This window comes from Choloepus didactylus, chromosome 2 (genome assembly GCF_015220235.1).
Source record: "Choloepus didactylus isolate mChoDid1 chromosome 2, mChoDid1.pri, whole genome shotgun sequence".
NCBI lineage: Eukaryota > Metazoa > Chordata > Mammalia > Pilosa > Megalonychidae > Choloepus > Choloepus didactylus.
The window spans coordinates 3,834,168-3,856,313 of NC_051308.1; the positions used below are offsets into that span (position 1 = coordinate 3,834,168).

Consider the following 22,146-nt stretch of genomic DNA (forward strand, 5'->3'; position numbering starts at 1 on the left):
TGCCAGTGACTATCCAAATTTATTTTTGGAGAAAGATGCAAATTGTAAAATTTTATTAATCTGGTAAAGAAGGCTAATTTTGAAAAGGAAAAGTAATAATATAGGTGGAGTTTAAAATTTGCAAACAAACATAATAGTACACATGAGAACATACTAAACATTCCATTTACATTGATAAGCCTGTTCCTTTATTAGCTGTTAGCCTTGTTTAGACTTCTTGAAGAATATAGTGAAAGTTCCAGACTCTCTCCTCAGAAAAATGCACATGTATTTATGCACCCAAAAGATTGGATATGAGTTCAGGGAATTCTAAATCCCCAGGAATCATACAGATGGATCTTTGCTTTGGAGGATGGAATAAGCAAATTAATAAATTCTATGATTCTATAAAAGAGCAATTTCTAACTACAGTAGCCAACTAAAATTTAGTCATGAGGAAAATAATGTTAAACACATTACTTGTCCAAATGATGGTGTGAAATTATATTACCATACATTTTAATCGTGTTTTTGCATGTGGTGATCTAGTAATCTGATATTCTGCCCTTTGTTTGCTATTATCCTCTTATTTTGCTTAATACTAGTATCTTGCAATATAAATATGTTATATGCCATCTTTGATATAATTATCTAGTTTTGTTCTTTTCTTATGTTTCACTTTTGCTTCTTGTCCCCATTTCAAGGAATTTTAAGGTAATGGGACTCAGGAGAGTGGGTGGGTGGGGATTATTTCCAGAATAGATTTTGGGACTGTAAAGGAGGCTTTGAAAACCCAGGCAGGGATGTTCTTGGGGGCTGAGGCCACTCAGTGCCCCTGTAGAAGTTTCTGTTGGCTGGAGAGCTGGTTGAAATGGAGGTCTCCTTGGTCACAGGGGGTGATAGAGGTACATGGAGTGGAGATGAACAGGACTATCTGAGCCTTGGATTCAAATTTAAATGCATTTGAATAAAAAAATGCATGTATGTCAGGTACCACGTTAATTATTGTTCTTTTTTCAGAAGTGTTCCTCTGAGTGATTTTCTTCTGTTTATTCATGTGTACAACTGATTTTTGCAGGTTTTAAATGCTGTTTGAAAAACAGAGTTCATCCACTCTGGCAAATAAAATAATTGAGGGATTTAACTCATTTACGAAAAAGCATTTTGTTTTCAAACAGTTTAAGCTGTCCAAATGTTTATTAAATAATTTACCTTCTACCAGAAATCATAATAAAATAGTAAAAGCAAATACCCTTCCCCCCACAGTGCATTGGTATACACGACTATTCCTTTTGTAAGTGAATCTTGCCGAAATTTTGTTTGTTAAATCAAAATTAAAACTTCTCATGTTAGCTAAAATCTCTTTCATATCTAAGCCAGTTTGAGACACATCTTACCCGACAGATGGCAAAAGATTCCTTGCCCTCACCTTCTCCTCCTACCATTCGGAAGACCAGAAGACCAAGTCTAGTTGAGTAGAAAAGCTAATATATCTATATTTCAATGCTTAAAAAGAAAAGGCACATAAAGCAGAAGCAGATTTTTCAGTATTATTTTTAAGTCCATTGTCTACTTCAGAAAATGTCTATCTCGGTGTGAAAAAAATAAAATAAAAACAACAAATCACTTAAATTTCTGCAGAAGATGCCTGAAAAGTTTAGGGAAAGATCAGATGACAGAGGGAAGGGCTTCAGAATCAGGGAGAAGCTAAACCTGTGCAGGTCATTGCCGTCAAAAACCTAATTAATCAATAGGAGGGCAGAGCACGCTGTGGTGTCCACGGCTGTTAAAGAAACGCTCCCAGAAGACGTGTCCTTATCCTGCTTCTAGCTGTAACTAATGTTGGTTAACAGAATTTATGTGCTGAATGAATGCTGCTATATTTTTCCAACTAGACATGCCTGTTTAGACTTCAAACTTTACTCTAAGTAAAGAGAAAATCGGCTGGATTGCATAAAAAAATTTGCAGGCAGATGAATGCATCACTTACCCCTTGTTAAACACCTTCCTTACCGGAAGTGCTAAGAAAGTTAGAATCAGGCCTGGCTGGGTGGAAGATAGGCCACCCCCTCCTCTATTTTTTTTAAAGGCGATTTTCCAATCCTAGTCAAATGGTGGTGCTAGTTCTTTATTTTTGAGTGGCTGCATTTCCTAATTTCATGATCATAACGGCCCCCTGTCTACTGCCTCAGAACGGATTGCTCCAAAACTGAAAATGCAGGCTCCATGCTCAGAAGCTCCCTAACGACGCCAAAGATTAATGCTCCTTTCTTCCGTCCATTCAGTAACACAAGAAGACAGCCTTCTCTTCAAGTAGGTATACTCCTCTTTCTTCTCAATTTGTTATTATTATTTTTTTTTTGCTATGTGTGCTACTGTTTACAAGCACAGTGTAACTTTAGAGATTACCTCTCACGTTAAAAGATGTTCGTTTTTCTCCTACTGCTCCAGGGCTGTTTTGCAAAGCCTTTGCAAAGCAACATATCCCTGTAAACAAGTCTTACTATGATGTTAAAATGTTGACTCTAAACTTGGTACAGTGGAAATTCACTTTTGGAATAATATTCAGCTGAGTCAGAGGGCAACACGACTACTCTCTTTAGCTCTGCACTGATAGCCTGTTTGGCTGCCCCAGATGAAGTATATTTATTGGGCACAGCTCCTCGCTATGAGGTTCTGTATTGTTAGTGTGTCGGAATCTTAAAAGCTCTCAATTCAACTGATCATGGGTTAGTGTGAGCATACTACCTGTTTTCTTCGTCTTTGGTGCTGTAACTCATGCGAGTTTGAACTCAGCAGTCAGAATAAGCTATTATGTGTTTCCGGAAGATAGTAATGTCTTCTGAAAAGCTATATAATCTAGCCATGCCAGGCTGAGACACCCTGTGTTTCAATGGCCCTGTGATTTCCAATAAGTTCTTTTGAGTCTTGCTACCTTAGACTTCTCTTCTGTTACAAAGATCAGCTACTTTTAATGCAGCAGGGTGGTACGTGTGTCAGTGACTCCACCACGTAGAGCAGTGTGCTAGTTGATGAACGATGTGGTAGTCACAAAAGCCGGGACAGAATACTTTCATTTTGATTAGAGGAATGGCCCACGTTTCAGGAAGCATTCGTTAAGTTTTAAGTTTCATGCTTTGTCAAGAAGGTCACTAGATTTTGTTCTCTCAGACATGCCCATAGAAGTTAACCTGATTTTTTAGAATTATTATTTTTTTACTAAATACTGGATAAGGCCTGGGCTTTATAGAGCTTGGAGTTGTGGCACTGATTTCTATTCAAAGGTCCCAGATTTCTATCGGCCAGATTGAATGAGCTTGCAGAATAGCTCTAAGCACAAGGTTGCTGGAAACTTCTCTGGTTTTGAATGTATATATTCATTAATATATATACATACATATATTCATGTGTATATTAATGTTGAGAGTGAACTTGCAAATAAGAGGTAGAAAGATTTGAACTGAATCTTAAAATGTACAGATAACCAAAAGAAATGAAGTTGGATGGGAACTTCTGAGATCTAGGATTCAGAGCCCATTTCTACTCTATAACATTCCTTCCTATTCCTCAAAAACAAATGTTTGCTCCAGTAATTAATATTCTGTGGACACTGCCCACTATTATATCCTTGCTAGGCAGGGATATAATACCATAGAAGTTGCTGGATTTTCAAAGACACTGGTAATAATAAATAATTTAGGTATCAGAGACAATGGTATGTGGAGAGAAAAAGCTAGATTTTGGATACAAAGGTCATGTTATTTCTTACTGGGACATTTTTCTTGGACACTTGGAGATATTTGTCATGTTTCATTGCTTGTGACAGTTAAGGAAAGGGATAAACCTCATGCGTCTTAAACTTGCAGCAAAAACTAAGTCAAACGACTCTCTTTTATTTCATTTAACTCTGTATCTTTTGTTTGGTTTAGGATTTGGAGCTTGCTACCTCCCTAGAATCCTCATTCTCACCCTTTATAAAAAGTAAATATCTACATCAGTTCCTGCAGAACACTTCTACGTGGTTCTTGGCAGGTTCTTGGAGTCTTTGTCAATGTTCATTTGACCAAGGTGGTAAAGGTAACCGCTGGAAGTTTCAGTTTGCTGAACTGGTGGACTTTCAGTTTGCTTTGCATGGAGAACAGCTCTACTCCGTGGTTATAGATTAGCTGCAAGGAAAAATCAGCGAGAAAGAGGGTGACCCAACCCAGAGGAGACCTTCACACTGTGGAACACTCATAGCACGTTCTTCCTCAACGGCAGTTGAGACGTAGTCATACCACTGGCTTCCATTCTTGCTGCATCTCTGTTGTCAGTCCCCGAGAAACCCTCAAGGAGGGTACTTTACAAGTGGCTTTTGATGAAGCTGATGGTGTTGAGGGTGAGCCTGCCTTCTTGGCAACCTCCCAGTAGACTTTCCCTAGGTTATTCCCTCTGGATCACAGCAGCAAAACCTTGTACAATGGTGTGTTCTATGGTTCTTTATGAGGAGTGTATAATTTTTATCTATCAAAATCTGTGCCACTTCTAGAGGATGAAGAGGTTTGCACTGTCCATTAACTCCCCCAACCCCCATATCTCCCTAGAAACTTATACTTCTGATCAGGTTTTCCACATTAGGATTTGGTGAGGATTCCAAGATTAAATAGTTCCATTCACGGTTGACAGCTGGAGCTTTGGAGTCCAACAGAGTTGAAGCCAAGCCATAGATCCCCACCACGTTCTAGCTGTGTGATTCTGGGCAAGTTATTTCAGACAATAAGAGTAGCTACCAGGCATAATTATATGGAATGAATGAGACTAAACTACTCATTAAATAACTTTTACACTCTTCCATATGTGGAAGTTGTTTTTATTCTAGGTCTAGTATAGTGTTGGATGCTCAATAAACATGGGTTGGAAGGATGATTGAGTGAAACTAATGAGGGTTTCACATCCCTCTGGCCATAATGGGGAACTGACTTGCAAAAAAAAAAAAAAAAAAAAAAATGACAGTGAACCCAGTCAGCTGAATATGCCATGGGGTTGAAATTCTGCTGCTTTTGTAATGGGCATGAAGTGCTGGAAGAAAAAGTGCTGGAAACCTCCAACATCCTTCCCTCCATTCTTCATCTCCTCTGTGATTATTAGGATAGTCACATCCCTTTGGCAAGGGAAGAGCAGAGCAATAACAAAAAGGCAAAATTCTTGCTGAGATGAGCATGTAAAAAACTTGTTAAAGATATTTCACATTCATTTTCACATCAAAGGATGCATTCTGCTCCACTGTTGGTTAACATCTTAGTCTGTCCCTACATCGAGTTGCCCCTAACTTTTTTACCCAACTTGAGGTCAACAACCTGAGACCGTCTCTTCTTCACTGGCCCCTTAACATGTATTTGGAGTCCACAAAGAGGTAGTAAAAGCAATAATATTTGCATCTAACCTGTAGGGAGCTCCTCCTTGGTGCAATATTTTTTATAGGTATTACCAAATTTAATCCTTCAGCACACCCAGCTGGCAAATTCTCATTTTACAAATGAGGAAACTAAGGCTTTGTGAAGTAAGGTAACATATTAGATGTCATACAGCTTATAGTCTGGAGCTCTGGACCCCAGAAAAACATGTTCTTAATCTTAATCCACTCCTGTGGGTACAAACCCATGGTAAATAGGACCTTTTGAGAAGATTACCTCAGTTAAGGCATGGCCCAGCTGAATCAAGATGGGTCTTAATCCTATTGCTGAAACTCTAATAGGGAAGGTCACAGAGAGAGAAAATGAAAGGGAGATGCCAGAAGGTGGAAGTCAATGGAACCCAGAAGAGAAAAGAGAGGCTGCCATGTGACAGAAAAGTCAAGAACCTAGGATCGCTGGCAGCCAGCCCCAAAATGCCACAGACTCCTGGGAGAAAGCATCACCTTGATGATGCCTTGATTTTGCACTTCTCCTAGCTCCAAAACCATGAGGTGATAAATTCCCATTGTTTAAGCCTATTTATTGTATGGCATTATTTCAGCAGTCATGGAAACTACAAATGAAAGTCCTAATATGTGAAGCTAAGCCAACCTAATTCCAAAGCCCATGTTCACAACCATTACTTGAAAGAGTAATAATTTCTAATGCTTTTGATAAATATGATCCTTGCCTTGGAGAAGCAAGCTGAGCATCTGTGGCTGATATAAGATTACAGCCTCTCCAAGACTCGGTGTCTTTGTCTGTAAAAAGGCAATGCCAATATCTGACTTGTAGAAGTTTTGCAGATGTTAATGAGTGTTCAATGAAATGGTGTATTTAAAAGGGGTTTGTAAAAAGTTTAGTTTTAAAAAATATGAATAATTATATGGACTGCATAAATGATTACTTAGTTATACATAAAATGTTGTCACCAAGTGAGAAAGAGTGTAGTGCTCTGAAGTGGGCCTGGGGGTGGGTTGGTTTATGGTTCTAAAGAATTGGGAGACTGAGCCGTGGGGTGAGTGAGGCTGGAAAGTTCCAGCCTCCCAGGCATTTGGTAGAGCTTGAACCAGACGATGTCAGGCAGGTGGGTGGGATTTTGGTGGGATGGTGGAAGAGGTTCTCACAGAGAGCCTCTCGCTGGGGCATCATTGAAGTTTTGGGTGATATTCTTTGACTTCTTTGAGAAGATAAGTTGCCAGGAGCTGTGTTGTAAAAACTGTAAAGATTCACATCAATTGAGGCTGCACACCTGGAGCTTTACCTCCCCAAACCATGGCCTTCAGAAACCTAATGTGGCTCCACTCACCTATTCAAAGCTGTCTCCAACTCTCAATATTCGGGGTTTCTGGCCAAGAATCAATGCAAATGTCCTAGTCTTCCAGCTCTCCTTTCTGACTGCCTTGAAGACGATAGCAGGCCCCATGTGGTTGCTGCTGATACCCAGGGGGAGAAGACAGGTCACAATGAAATGTCAATCCTGGAGAAGTTTCCAAGAGCCAATGAACTCACTGAGCCTGTGCAGTCATGGCTTCTGCTCCAGGATCCTAACCTTTGCTGGGGTAGTGAAGAGCCAGTGGGTTTCTGACATTTCTTTTTTGTGTGTGATCTCATCAAACTATTCTCTCACCAAACAGCTAAGGTACCCTTTGCCCTAGGTTAGTTGGGAAGGAGCAACAAGGCCTACTTGCAAATGGGTGATCCACATTTTGGAGAATCTTCCTTCTGGGGCATTTCTTCTGCTGTTCATAGAAATGGTCTCATTGGGGTATTTCTTTTCAGAATTTCCACAAAGACACCAAGAAATCCACCATGACATTTTGAGTTTCTCTGATAGAAGGCATTTATTTGCTTTTTATACTTTCATTTTTATTGACTATAGCCAATCATTCTTCAGATTTTCTTAAAATGATGTAAGGGATGGTATTTAATAAAGTCTATCCCATCATACCTAATCGTCCATCTTAATATCATTTACTTTAAAATTGCATGACAACTACAGATATAAATTTCTTTTTTTAGGATATGGAATTTTGAAAATTCTACTTGCACGAGTTTTAGTAAAGGGTATTTAGGATTTATGGTTACTCCAAATCCAATGCAGTTCAATCCAACCAACATCGTTAAACTCTTTTCCTGATTTTGTCTAAGGAATGGGTAGCATTTACTGGACCCTACTGTGGTTTGCCAAGGTCTGTCGCAGTGTCAAATTGCTCCACGGGCAGAGACAGAATTTGTTTATTTTTGTGCTTAGTGCCTTTGGAAGGGACTGGGACACACATTTCAGTATATATTGTTGTATCTGATTGAACCTGATGTGTCCTTGATCACAAGACATTTTCTATCAGTTCTAGTCAGTAAGGTGCATGCCATGATATAGGATTATGACATAATAAGTATAATATGCACATCTTATGCTAGTAAGGTAGCCTAATATAAAATAGAAAAGTGGGATATGAGGTGTGCTTTGAGCGGGATGAGGCTGCAGGGTAGAAGCACAAAGAGGCAGTGCTGGTTAAGGATGGCTTCTCATGAGAAGTGACATCTGAGCAGATAAAAGGAAAGTAAAAAGCATGAGTGGAGGTGGGGGCAAGTCTTGACCAAAAGGGGGAAAAGAAATGAAACAAAATAAACTTTCAGTGGCTGAGAGATTTCAAATTGAGTCCAGAGGTCATTTTGGAGGTTATTCTCATGCATTATATAGATATTCCTTTTTTAGTTTCTAGTGTATTAGAATATCTAGAAGGAAATACCTGAATTCTGTTGAACTGTAATCCAGTAGCCTTGATTCTTGATGGTAATTGTGTAACAGTATAGCTTTTATTGTGTGACCGTGTGATTGTGGAAACCTGGTGACTGACGCTCCTTTTAACCAGTGGATGGGCCAATGAGTAATAAAATAGTGACAAAGAATATATAAATAAAAGTGGGTAAAGAGTATGGGATTGTTTAGGTGTTCTTTTTTATTTTTTTTAATGTTTAAAAATTCTATGTGTATATTATTTATTTTGGAATAATGAAAATGCTCTAAAATTGATTTTGGTGATGAATGCACAACTATATGATGATACTGTGTGAAACTGATTATACATTTTGGATGTATACTAACATTATATGGCATGTGAGTATATATCAATAAAATTGCATTAAAAAAGGCCAGGGGCAAGACTTTGGGGACCCCGTAGCCAGTTTGATGGGAACATAAGACAAGGGCAGGGAGGCATAGGAAATAATTTAAGAGTGGAGAGTTAGATGCTAAGGAGCTTGCAAGATTAAAGATTTTAGGGTAGAGTTGAATGAAGTAAAAACTTAACCTTAGGAAGTTCTCAAATGAAGAGTAGGTACATCAATTTGGAGGCTATTAGAATAGTTCAAGAGAAGTGTAACACAATTTTAAACATCTTTTAAGACTTGCTTTCTGAAATCCTGATGGGTTATGGTTATAAAGATTTAGTTCTAAAAAATAGCTAGTGGTGAAAGAAGCGAGTTGGGAGTCAGAAGATACGATTCTTCCACTAATATGTTGCATAACTTTGGCAAACAATTCGTTCTGTTTCCCAAACTGTAAAAAGGGCTTAATGACTACCAAATTCATATTAAAAGGTTAATCTAGAGCTATAATGAAAACTAAGTGATAGAACTTTGGAAAGCAACACAGCTCATAGCTGCACAAAAGGCTATTAACTTGGAATAATTGTGCAGTAATAAAATAATAAAAATATATGTTATATATATTTAATACATAAAAATTATAATAGGCATATAAACTATTTTCCCAAAAAGAGATTTGGGAGAAAATAGTTTATATGTCTATTAGATTAGATCAAGATGAGTATCATTTGTTTATAGTTATCAAATAGGTACTTTGTATTGGGTGCTGAATGAGTCTTTTGAGTTTCGGGACCTCGTTTCCCTCACCAATTGAATAAAGGTGTTGTTGGATATGTGGATGGACCATTTTATGGTTCTGTAGTTCTTGCCTAATGTCCAGTTAGAAGTGTGAATTGTGCCATAAGCACAATCAAACCCACTGGCATTCATTCTGAGAATAAAAGGTGTGACATCATTCCATTGATTTAGGGCTTCAGTGGGAAAGCAGGCTGCGGTGTCTCTTGCAGCTGCCTAAAATGCTCTACATGAGGGAAATGGGGGAGCTGAATCCAGAGACTGAAGGGCAGAAGGGCAGAGGTAAAAGGGCAGATTGTGCTTTCTGCCTTCCTCTTTTTTCTTCTCTTCTAAGGGGAAAATAAAAGCCAAGGGCATATTGGGGATAGAGCTTGGGAGGGAAGGCCAAGCACGCTAAATAATTTCAGTTCCAATAAATCTCAAGTGATGATACTACAGTTTTGAGAATGTTCCAGAGTGGACAGTGCCTGGGCTTTGTGTTTTGAGCAGGGAATTATAAGGACACAGTGACATCACAATGGCCAGTGTGCAAGACATTGCCCAGGTTGCCTTGATGGGGCCCCTCTAGGTCACTTGGGCTGCACAAATCAAGTAGACAAGGTACTTCAACCAGTGGGTGAAGGAAAAAAGTCACAGAAAAGCATTTTCTAGGAAAGAGAAGAGCAGAAAGCAAAGGTCTTCTGCATACTGTAGTATTCACAATGCAGAAGCAATATTAACGTCATTGCCTGTTAACCAGTTAGTAGTAAAGCTCACATGTTGTTTGCATTTGAACTGTGCAATGCCCTTGCTTTACTTCCTTGTCATCTGGATTCTATCCATTTTTCTTCTTCCTTAGCACTTGGAATAGAAGTAAGAAAGAAATCCAAATGTGCCAATTTTCTACTTGCTTGCAGCCATGGTAATGTGTTCAGTAGATGAAGAGATTTCTGATGTTAAATAGAAGGATGTCTGGGGATATTTAAGGGTTTAATTTGTTGATGGGATTCCTAAAATCCATTTCCATTGATATTTGAGAATCGAGTAGATAAGTTTGTAGATTTACAAAAGTGTAGCTGACATGAGTTGCACTTGATTTTCTTATCCAGCTCTTTAGTCCTAAATTTGTTGCTAACTTTATTTATCAAATGTATTCTCAAAGGAGTGGTATTTGCTGTGACCACAGGGAAACATCTGTGAGCTTAAACCTTAGAGGCAGATAGCCAGTTGGAACATTTGGCACATGTGGTGTAGATTGAAGAAGAGAAAATTAATCAAGGCGACCCTCAAAAATAATGTGAAGACAATTAAGAAAAATGTCTTATCACTGACGAACTGAAATTTGAGTTCAGCTTAATTAATGAATATCAGAGTCCATTATAAATCAATTAGGAGTGTCATATTATGGCCAATTTGGAAGTTGATTTCAATCCCTGCAACCAGGATTTATGGTAGCTTATATAATGGAATCCTGAGTTCTAAGAGATCAAAGGCAAATGCTGGCTCTTTCTTCATCCATTCTCTTAGGTCAAGCCTACCCAGCAAGAAGCCAAGTGGAGAGTTGAGTAATTATCTGAAGTGGGCAGTAGAGATGGCCAAATCCAGATAATATATAACCAGAAAATCACAGTGGAGGGAAAATTTGGACTGAAAAAAGTCAGTGCCAGGGGCAGGGGTGGGGGTAGAGTGCCAGGCGATTTGGTTAGTGTCCTAGTCCAAATTCACTGGATAGCAGTCAATTACTTGCTTCATGTGGTTATTTAGAATGAGCCTGGAAAACAGGGGTTAAAAAAAAACAAACCAAAAAACGATCAGTTCGTTAGTAAGGTTGCTGCATGTTTATGCAAAATTTCTCCATGTCTATAGCATGCCTAATTCTGAATATTTCCAGGGGTTAGATTTGACTATTTAAGATTGGTGGGTAGAGGTGGTTAAGGAAGCCCATTATAAGCTATAGCCCTATGTGGAGAAAAGTTTTCTTTTATAACTTAGTTGAATGTTATATTTTATTAGCCTTTTTTTCCCCTCACAATACGTGCTTTTGAATTTCCCATTTAAAACTCTAATGCTGTCCTATCTTTATCATTTCTTCATATGGCTATTTCCTTAACTCCTTGATTTTAATAAAAAATAGCAATGAAGTATACAAGTCCACCAGAATAGAATTTGCATTACTTTTGGCTAAACAAACAAACCTACTAGAGTCTTGGAATCAGTGTGGCATTTTTCCTCTTGTTTGATATGGAAATCATAAAATACTTACTTGGAGCAGATGTTTCTCAGTCCTAAAATATAGCTATAAGTCCATTGGTCCCTATAAATCTGCCTGTGTATATCTACTAATTCTGAAGACTCCTTAATTCAATGTTAAACTTTCCATTTGTTCTTTTATTGGGAGAAACCTCATAAATTAGGTTCACTGCTGCTTGAAATTAAAAAAACCTGCTAATGTTTCAGATGGAAAAACAAAGAAGTTAAACAAGTTTTTTTTTTTTTGTCTTGTGCAAATGTCTGTGCATTTGAAGCCTTTAAACAGCATTTTAGAAACAAAGATAATCAAGGACCATTTTTTTTCAATAGCTCAGGCTAAAGTTCGAAACCCGTACTAAAAAAATGTCTCATGGAATTTGCTTGAAGCACTCCAAGGGAGTCTAGAGAAATACCTAACAATAAAGTAAATATTCAAGGAAAATTTTACATGCAAGTAAGTTGTTTTTCAGTTGTGTATTAAGTGACATTGCTAAATTCCTACTTGCCCTGAGCAGTGACTGTTTGGTCCATTGACTTCTGGATCTCTGTGGCGAAACTATACCACACAGCCAGGCAGGTGCCACTGTGCTACTGAAATCATGCTTTGAGAGCCTTTGGGCCAGGACTTTTTGCTCTAACAGCAACATGGATCTCCAGAAATGGAAGGCATTTCCTGGGGCCAAGCTGATACGATGGCTGTGGCCCGTGCATTCTGAATAAATGCTGTCAATATTGCCAGTGGTAAATAGCTTTATGCTTTGCTTAGCTTTGTAAAAGAATTTGGTCAAAGAATATGATCTGGACAGGTAAGCAAAACATTGATTCTTCAGTGCCTATTGAAAGCAAGACGACTTTTCACTTTTTCTGAAGCCATCTTATTTAATTTGAGTGGTGAATCAAACCAGCTTTAATTAAGGAAGTCTTTAGAAATCACCCATACCACCCTTCCCCTCTCTGTTAAAAGTAAAACAACAATAAGAAGAAAACTAGAAAGACTTAAGCACAAAAACTTCTGAACATTGTCCAGGATCTCAGCGCAGATCTTTTTGTGCAGATATTCATCTGATTCTTGAACTATCACTGCGATCTGTGTGAATATGCCAGTTTTCTCTTTCTCTTTCCTGACTTCTTCCAGGAATACATAAGACCTAATTTCATCATTAAGTTCAGAAAATGATTTTTCATTTAATTTCTTTGATCATCAAGCACGTATAGCACATGGCAACCACTCCACACAGATGCCTTGACTGGAAACCAAGAACAAGATCTATGAACTACCACCACTTAAAAATCCCTTGCACACATTGAGTGGTTGAAGTTTCTTTACGTGTTATCAGGGAGGTTAAAATATTTATTGACAATGCCCAATAACCCACTACTCTTATTACAGAAAACCCAAACTTTTAAATGACTTTTTAATTTCGTTCTCTTTTTTCCTCAGAGCTTTACTATAGCTGCCAGGGAGTGAAAACATTTTCTGATGGGAACTTCACAACCTTCTTCTTCTCCAGCAAGTTATATAGTGCTAATGAGGAGCAAAATGTGAGCTTATGTTTAATTTCACCCTAAAATAGGAGAACATCTTCATAATATAGATGTTGTATGTTCTGTTACCTACCTAAAAATAGAGACATGGTTCTTACATTCTCAGTCACTAAGAACCATTAAGAAACATTCTATTGGACTTAATTATTCAAAGGGACACTTGGCATTTTCAAAAGAAAAACAAGCCATTTATGTGGACAAGCAGCCATTTCACTTATATTTGTGATTACCAAATAAACACATCTACTTTTATTTAAAATCTAAAAGACAAAATACCTTATTGAATTTCAAGTCCATTAGTCATTTCCTCCATGGAACATTTTAAATTCTAGTTAAAGAACCTCTTGAAAAGCCATGCATATATTACAATGAAAGTACAAATTGTCACTATCACCTGGAAACTAACTTGAGAGCCTGTGCATTTACTCAGCAATTTGTGAATCCAATACCAGGCATGTAATAAAAAAGATTAAAAGCCCCTCTGATTTGCAAATACCATGCTATCCTTCAAAATGTTGAAAAGCACAGGAAGTCTGAGTCAACTGAGTAATACCTTGGGTTTATTTTTATGTACCCTGCACAAATTGCAAAGGAGGGGTGGGGTGTGAGACAGGGGTCTGTCTACCAATCAGAAAAACCTGATTTCACCATATTGCCCAGCATGGAAACTTCCTGATTGTAGAACCTGGGTGTTGCAGTTAAGTATCTCAGGAAAATTTTCAGTTGGACCATGTCTGTCTCCTACATAGGAAATGAAGGTTTCTAGACAAAGACTTTACTTAGTGACTAAGCAAAATGTTGAATAAACCCCCCATTCCAATCTTAGCCACTATCCTCTAAGGACTGGTCTGGTTAGTCTTCCAAGGTTGGAACGTTCCCTGGCAATTGGGGTGGACAGAATCTTGCCTGCCAGGGTATCCCACACTGCGGGCTGTTTAGAAGCATAGGCAAAAACTACTCTGGCTAAGGCATTGTTATTATACCCACTTTCTAGGGAAGCAAACTAAGGCTTAGAGGAATCAAATAATTTGCTCAAGACAACCCAGCTAGGAAGTAGTAGGACAAGACTTGAATCTCCAACAATGACTCAAGATCTTGGCCATTGCATATATGGGTTTCTGGGTTATAGGTGCAGGCAGAAGGGCATAGATGCTAAAGGAAACACAGAAGCAGTATGAAAAGGCAAGCTCTCTTTGTTTAAAAAGCTTATAATCAATTGAAATATGGCGCTCGAATCTCCACTGTGAAATCAGAATTGTATATTGTTTCGGACAAATTCCTTCGACTTGCTTTTTATGGTTTTTGAATATGTTTTTCTGCCTATGACACTTAATAGACATTGACTAATTGATTATATTTGGATCAATTTTGCTTAGCAAAAAGACAAGAGGCAAGGATGAGTTGACCAGTATCTTCTTTGTGCATCAAGTTCAATTCCCATTTTCACTTCTCTCCCACTGCTGAAAATGTGTCACGAGATTTTGTCCCAAACTAGAGGTTGTTTTCCTAATTAGGTTTGACATGGATTAATGGTAAACATGATTTTGGGGTGTCTGGACACATATGAACTAAGGGGCTCCAAGGTTGCAGAGAGAAGGAAAATCCACAACATTGGTAAATCACACCTGAATTATCAAGAACTGACTACAGTATAACAATGTGTTCATTTTCCACTAATAAATAAGCTTCTGTTATGCTCTCTTCACTCTGAGACAAATTACTTCTCTGCTGTAGTTCTGTTCTTACTGGTGCCCACTTGCTGCAATGTCTCCCAGTTTAGTCTGTAACTTTTTGCTTAAACTTTTCTCTAAGTAAATTGCAACCCAGTAAATATATTCCAACATTCTTTACTGTAATTCTTGCCTTTCTGTAGGTGCTGAGAAGAAAGCATTTCTTTTATTAATTTATCTGCCTGGATATATGCTAGCGGGAGCCTTGATACAAATTTATCAGGTTGATTGGATGGGCCTAAAAGATTCAGTTTGACTTACTAAAAAAAATTTTTTTTGCCTGTCTACATAGCAGTTAGTGCCACAGAACCAATTACACTGTTTTTTACTTGTATTGTTGACCTGACATATGGTAGCAAACAAGATGGACCAGAATATTCCATCTAGTCCAAACCTGTATGTATCCAAAAAGACATTTTCTTTAGAAGTGGAAACCTTAAGCAGTCATCAGGAAGTTTGGGTTTCACGATGGCAGAGAGAACCAGGTACGAGGGCTTAGAATCAGTAGAGGATATTAATGCACAAATCCTTGTCCATGTTTTCTCCCTATTACACAGCACCTATTTAACTTATTACATGTTATTGCTCATCAAAGTATCATAATAGTTTGTTTCCAGTTTGGAGTTGAACAATTTTTCAGAATGGTTTGCTGATCTTTACTCAACTCAAGCATGTAGAACACATTTCTTCAAATTTCTTTGGCAACAGGAGGGACTGGTGAGTGTTTTCTTTTTTTTTTTTAAATTAAATTCAGTTTTACTGAGATATATTCACATACTATCCAATCATCTATGATGTACAATCAACTGTTCACAGTACCATCATATAGTTACGCATTCATCACCCCAATCTATTTCTGAACATTTTCCTAATATCAGAAAGAATCAGAATAAGAATAAACGATGAAAGTTAAAAAGAACACCCAAATCATTCCATCCTCCCCCCATCCCACCCTATTTTTCATTTAGTTTTTGTCCCCATTTTTCTACTCATCCATCCACACACTGGATAAAGGGAGTGCGATCCACAGGGTTTTCACAATCACACTGTCACCCCTTGTAAGCTACATTGTTATACAATCGTCTTCAAGAGTCAAGGCTACTGGGTTGGAGTTTGGTAGTTTCAGGTATTTACTTCTAGCTATTCTGATACATTAAAACCCAAAAAGCGTTATCTATATAGTGTGTAAGAGTGCCCACCAGAGTGACCTCTCAACTCCATTTGAAATCTCTCAGCCATTAAAACTTCATTTTGTTTCATTTCACATCCCCCTTTTGGTCAAGAAGATGTTCTCAATCCCAGGATGCCAGGTCGAGATTCATCCCCGGGAGTCATATCCCCCGTTGCCAGGGAGATTTACACCCCTGGGAGCCAGATCCCATGTAGGGGGGAGGGCAGTGAGTTCACCTGCGGAGTTAGCTTACCTAGAAAGAGAGGGCCACATCTGAGCCACAAAGAGGCACTTGGGAGACTCTGAGGCACAATTATAAGCAGGTTTAGCCTTTCCTTTGCAGCAACGAGCTTCAAGAGGACAAGCCCCAAGACAGAGGGCTCAGCATACCAAGCCTTCGGTCCTCAATGTTTGTGAGAACATCAGCAACAGTTCACGAGGAACTCCAACACTTCCACATTTTCCCCGAGCTCCTCAGGGGGGCCCTGCATATATATTTTTATTCTGGTGAGTGTGTTTTAAAGAAATCTGCCATGTTTCCAACAGCCTTTTCTCAGATCCCACTGGGCAATCGGAAAACTATGGAACAGAGAGCCCTTGTTAGCCTCCACCAGACAGGAGATGTCCTCCTGAGGTGGGGGGGTGGGAGCGCTTCAGAGGGTTGATGTTTAACTGGTTGGCCCGGGTCTGGGGAGGGAAGATTTGCTGGGATAAGAACTGAGCTTACCCGCCGTCCCTGCTGTGGTGGAAGAGAATGCGAGGCCTCTTCACTGTGAGGTGTGTTTGCCTTCCCATCCCCGTGTCCCTTCCCATCCCCACGTCCCGCGTCTCAGCTGAAATCCCTTCCACCCCAGAGGAGAGCCGAGAGAGGAAATGGAGGAGGGGTTGTACATTTTTTGACGTCAGATCAAACTACAGAAATCTGGTCTTGCTGGAAATCTGAAGAAATGAATCTGCAGTCTTGTTCAGTAGAGGTAATAATGAAAAACAGCCTTGCTGGGTTTGGATCATAGAAGGGCTTTCTGAGCCGCCTAAGAGCCGACTGGGGTCTCCATCCGCGAAATGTGGACATTGCTCCTTCACCCGGGTTTGCAGGATTCAGGAGGAGCAGCTTGTTAATCTAGGGGGCGTTGGGCTTTTATCTTTATCCTGCTGATGTGAGACCCATGTTTAGGTTACTGCGAGTCTTAGTTCTATTTTCTAATGTTGAAGGAGCGTCGGAGGCGGGTTATGCCTCTGAAGATGTAGAATGGACCAGAACTGCCCTTACTCATTTTTAAATGAGTGAGTTACTTTATTTACGCTTTCCATTAAAAATGGCCACTGGGCTTTTGCTGACTGTAGACTGCATATTAATTTTAGAAAGTTTTAAAAAGGGGGAAAAAAGATGTAAATAGAAATCACTTATATTTTCACCTGTTGATAATCACTGATAATGTTTTAGTTTGTTTTCTTGCAGTCTTTTTCTTAGTATGTGTGTATATATGTATATGTTCATGTTTATATATCTGTATATATAATAGAATGAAAAATCCTCCCAAATAATGTTAATGAAGACCCCAAATGTAAAACAATTTCTATTTGAAAAATGCATACATGTATACATAAAATACACACACATCTATACAATTTGTCTTTTGCAAATTGTATCTTTGTTTTCATTAGCAATGTATAGTGTGTTTATATATGTATAAAACACATATATACATAAAGTACCTACATATATACAGTTATATGTTTTGAGAATTGAAACTATGTTGTATCTTGTAAAATTTAGTTAATGTAAGAATGCATTTAACAATTAGAATTCGTTGTACTACTTTGGTGTTTTAACAGACATTGTTGTCCACATCTCTGCTTATTTACTTAAGAATAATTACCAACAGAAAAATTTTGTCAAAGTGCAAATCTATTTTTAAGATTTTTGAGGGGATATTGTCAGATCTCTTACTTTTTTTTAAAACTATTTATCTATTGCAGAAACTCTCTTTAAAAATTGTCCACAATCCCATCTAGAAACCAAATCACTGATTTATTTGGCAAGGTCACCTCAGGTCCTTGTCTAGGAGCTTATTCTATTAATATAATAGAACTTTATTTTCTACATTTTCTTTTGTTATTTGCCATGCATAATTCCTTTTATGCTATAGGCTTCCTTTTTTGTCTATCTTCCTCCTTCCTCCTTCTCTTTGCTGTCCCTCTATCCCCTCAAAGAAACCAGTAAATACAGCTTGACATGTATCTTTCCACTTCTTTCTCCATGCTTATAGAATCCTACACAAGCACATATACTGATATATATGGAGATGGTTACTATCTTTATAAAGCATGTGATCAGGCTGTATGCCCAGGATATGCATATGTGTCACTCTGAATCTTGCTTTTCTCACTTTGCAGTGTATCTTGGACATTCTAAGAAATACAGATCTATCTTCTTCTTTTTCATAGTTGTGTGAGGTCTGAATTTACTGAATTTACTATCACTTTGCTAATAGTAAGAATTCTGTGGTTTTCAGGATTTCAGCACACAGACAGTGCTGTCACTATAAATATTCTTAGACATATATTCTTAGCTAATGCTGTTTTTATTTTTACGATGTGATTACCAGAAGTGGGATTGCTGGTTCAAAGGGTATGTGGTTTTTTTAAAAAATTTTAATGGGTTTTCCATATAATTTCCTAAAAATATTACAGCACTGCGAGTATTATTTTCCTCACATTTGTATTAGCATTGCTGTTCTGTTTTCTATTTTCTAATTTTAGAAATATTTCTATTTTCTAATAGTTTCTAATTCTTGCTAGTCTAATGAGTGAGCATTGTTAGTTTAATTTTATTTTCTTGACTCCTAATGAGATAGAACATCTTTTCATATTTTATATTTCCCATGGATTCCCTCTTCTGTGAATTACATATTTGTATTCTTGGCCCATTTCCCACCATGTAGTTGCTTTTTTCCTTATTAATTTGTAGAAGCTCTTTGAATATATGTTTTTTGGTCACATTAGATTTGTCACATATCTTTCCCCGTAAGTCATTTGTCTTTTAATTTCATTTTTAAAATTGTTAAGCATTTTATGAAGTCAAATCTCTCCCTCTTTCTTTCTTTACAGATTCTGGGTTTCCTGTCTTTCTTTCTTTAAAAATATCCTCCCAGCTTTTATTTCTTGAATTTTCTTCTAAAAATTCTATTTTTAACATTTTAGTATATACTCAATCTGGAATTTATTTATTTTTATAAAGTGGAGAGTTCCATTGTATTTTATTTTATATGGATAGCCATTGTTTTTGCACCACGTATCCAATAAACTGTCTTTTCTCCAGTAAATTACATTTCTACATATAGCAGATCTGATTTTTTGATTATTTTTTTTCTATTCCACTTGTTTATTTGTCAATTTCCATGCCTATGAAATATTGATTATAAGTAACTGTTTGGTGTATTACAATGTTTGGTAAGGTTAATGTCCCTCATTCATTATTATTATTATTCACAATTTTGGTCTAATTTTCAACATTTATTCTCCACATGTATTTTAAAAGAATTTTATCCAGTTTTCCTTAAAAACAGAAAACCATAAACAAGCAAAGAAGAGTGTAGCCTGTTAGGTTTCTGGTTATGACTAATTTAAATGTATATCCCAATTTCCAGAGGTTTGACAGCTTTATGATATTCTTCTTATCCAAGAACATAGTATATCTTTACATTTGTATAAGCTTTGAATTAGATTCTTCCATAGGATTAATTTTATTCATATTGATTTTATACTTTTGTTGTCATGTTTCCTCTTAGAGTAAAAATAATCCAGTAGGAAAAACAAAACTGGAAGCAAATGTACCAAACTGTTGACAGTAGCTGACTGTGGTAGTAGGATTATGAATGAATCATTTTTCATTCTTCTGTATTTTCCAACTTTTCCATACTGATCATGTGTGATTTTTATAATGGTTAGAAATTAATAAAGTTTATTTTTTAAAATAGGAACAATAATGTCTTGGAAAAACCACAAAACCTGTAGTTTCACGTGGTATTATATTGTTCTCACACTAGATCAAGGAGGGAAGGAGGCAGGGTTGGGAAGGAGCTTCTTGTTGGTTTTGTGCATACAATTTTCAAAAGCATTTTCCTTTTTATTCTCCAATTTAACCATAGCCTCCAGCTGGCATCTAGTAGTACTCAGCCAACAGTCGATGAATAAATGACTCTTATTAAACATTGTTTCTGGGAAAACAAACCAAAAATCTATTGTTTACATAACACTAAATGAGAAAGTAAAATTCAAGTAAAAACATCTTGTTGCTTAGTAAGAATGTGCAGAAGATAAACCTTCTTGTCTATAAATCAATAATTATTAAGAAGTTGCACCAAGGAAGTCAGTCTTTACCACAGAGTTCTATCTGGAGAAGGAGCATGAAATTTACCTTTTTTTATACAAAGGTTCAGATAAACTGCACTGAGGGTGTGGTAAGAGTCACAGCCCCTCATCTTAGTACTTCTGCACCTAGCAAAGATTCTACCACCTAGTGAGAACTTAAGGAGGATTGGTGAACTGGTTAAATAATATTGAATTAGTTTTTGGGGCCAAAGAATTGGCCAAAAAAATTGGGCTTTTTATTTTAAAGATATGCACAAGATTTCCATCTTTCTGCCTGAATACTATACTAGTGAGAACAATTATGCAAGGACTAGGAAAAAAAAAAATCCCATTTTTCCTTACTAATGGGTCAAAGGTGGAGGTGATGGAGTGGTTTTACTATCTAAATGACTGAAAAATAGGTTATGGTGCCCCAGGCGAGTCATTTTACTTACTGGCAATTAGTATGTCTGTTTAAATCATGGAGTTTTATTGGGCCTTAAAAATATCTTTCAGTTAGTTTCCATTTCTACTTGGGTCAAATGAGGGCTGGGAGACTGGAATGACTCCCTGTCCGGTTGGAAGGTCTAACTACATTTTACCTCTTTTCAGATGAGAGCCCTTAGCAGTTCCTCCCTTTCTCTTTCTAATATTACCATTTTACTCCCTTCTTCAGTATTATCTTAGCTCTTCTTTTCTTCCTCCCATTCTTCAGGGGTTGGAGAAATAGTTGGCCTGAGCCAGTAAGAGGTGGGGGAGGTAGAAAAGAACCCCATCCTTGTTCCTTCTTCCTCCTTTCACCTCCTTTTCATTAAGCTCCACCTTCAGCCTCAATTGGACAAATCCGACTTAAAGGACTCATTCCTTCACCCATTCAAAAGTTTTTTAGCTCCTACCATGTCAAGGTGGTGCTCGAGATGCTTGGATCTATCAGTTAACACAGACTTCAAAGTCTTGCCTTTGTGGTGCTCACATGCTATGGTGGGGGGCGGGGGGGGAGGCAGATGATAAACAATAAACTCAACAAATAGAATTGCCAGATGGTGGTGAGTGCTATGGAAAAGTGCCCAAATAGAGCTAGGCAAGGCATATCAGCTGTGTGGGTGTGGATGGTTAAGGTAAGCCTTCCTGAGACGCATTTGAGCAAAGACATAAAGGAGGCAAGGAAGTGAGGTAGTGGACATCTGGGGAAGAAATGTCCAGACAGAGGGAAGAGCCAGGGTTAAGCCTTGAGGTGGGAGAGTTCCTGTGAATTTGGAGAATCAGGAGTCCACTGTGGCTGGAAGCCAGTAAGGGTGGAGGATTCGGAGAAAAAATCAGAGAGGGCAGTAAGGGGAGATGGCACCTGGACTGCTTTTTAGTTGGGGAGTTCAAAAGGTAATGGTTTGGATAAATAGAAATGAAAACTTTCACACACTCATTTTCATATTCTCTGTAAAAGTCACTTCCATGTGGAATCTAGATTGGCAAGCGGACTGCTATATGGTGACCTCCCCTCAGGTCTGTAGCAACATTCTGTTTCATAAAGTTTCTCTTCTCTCCCTTTTTAATTCATCAATAGAGAAAATAGATATATAGGAACCATAGAAAATCAAAGCAGAGTCTCCCAGAGCCACTGAGATATAAATACGCTTAAGCCACCACTGAATTTATTTACGTATTTCTCTTCGATATTTGAAGGGACAGAAGTACTTGACTTGGGATTTGTGATTGCTTACAAATGTGACTCAACTAGTAGCTTTCAGAGAGAATGCAAGGTCAAACTTAGCAGTTGATAATAGCAAAGAAGAGGACAGAATGT

The 22,146-nt window shown here is 37.8% G+C and overlaps 1 protein-coding gene across 3 annotated transcripts in view; it reads left to right on the top strand.

Annotated features, from left to right (window-relative positions):
- The first annotated feature begins 2,208 nt into the window (after positions 1 to 2,208).
- The window catches only part of ESR1 (estrogen receptor 1), a 388,242-nt gene continuing 368,304 nt past the window's right edge, over positions 2,209 to 22,146 (top strand). For 2 of the 3 annotated variants that reach the window (XM_037819617.1, XM_037819644.1), the window contains exon 1: positions 2,209 to 2,292. The gene's annotated coding sequence lies outside the window, so the exon portion shown is untranslated. Of the gene's footprint in view, positions 2,297 to 22,146 lie in introns of all 3 variants that reach the window. The other variant, XM_037819633.1, reaches the window with a different exon arrangement.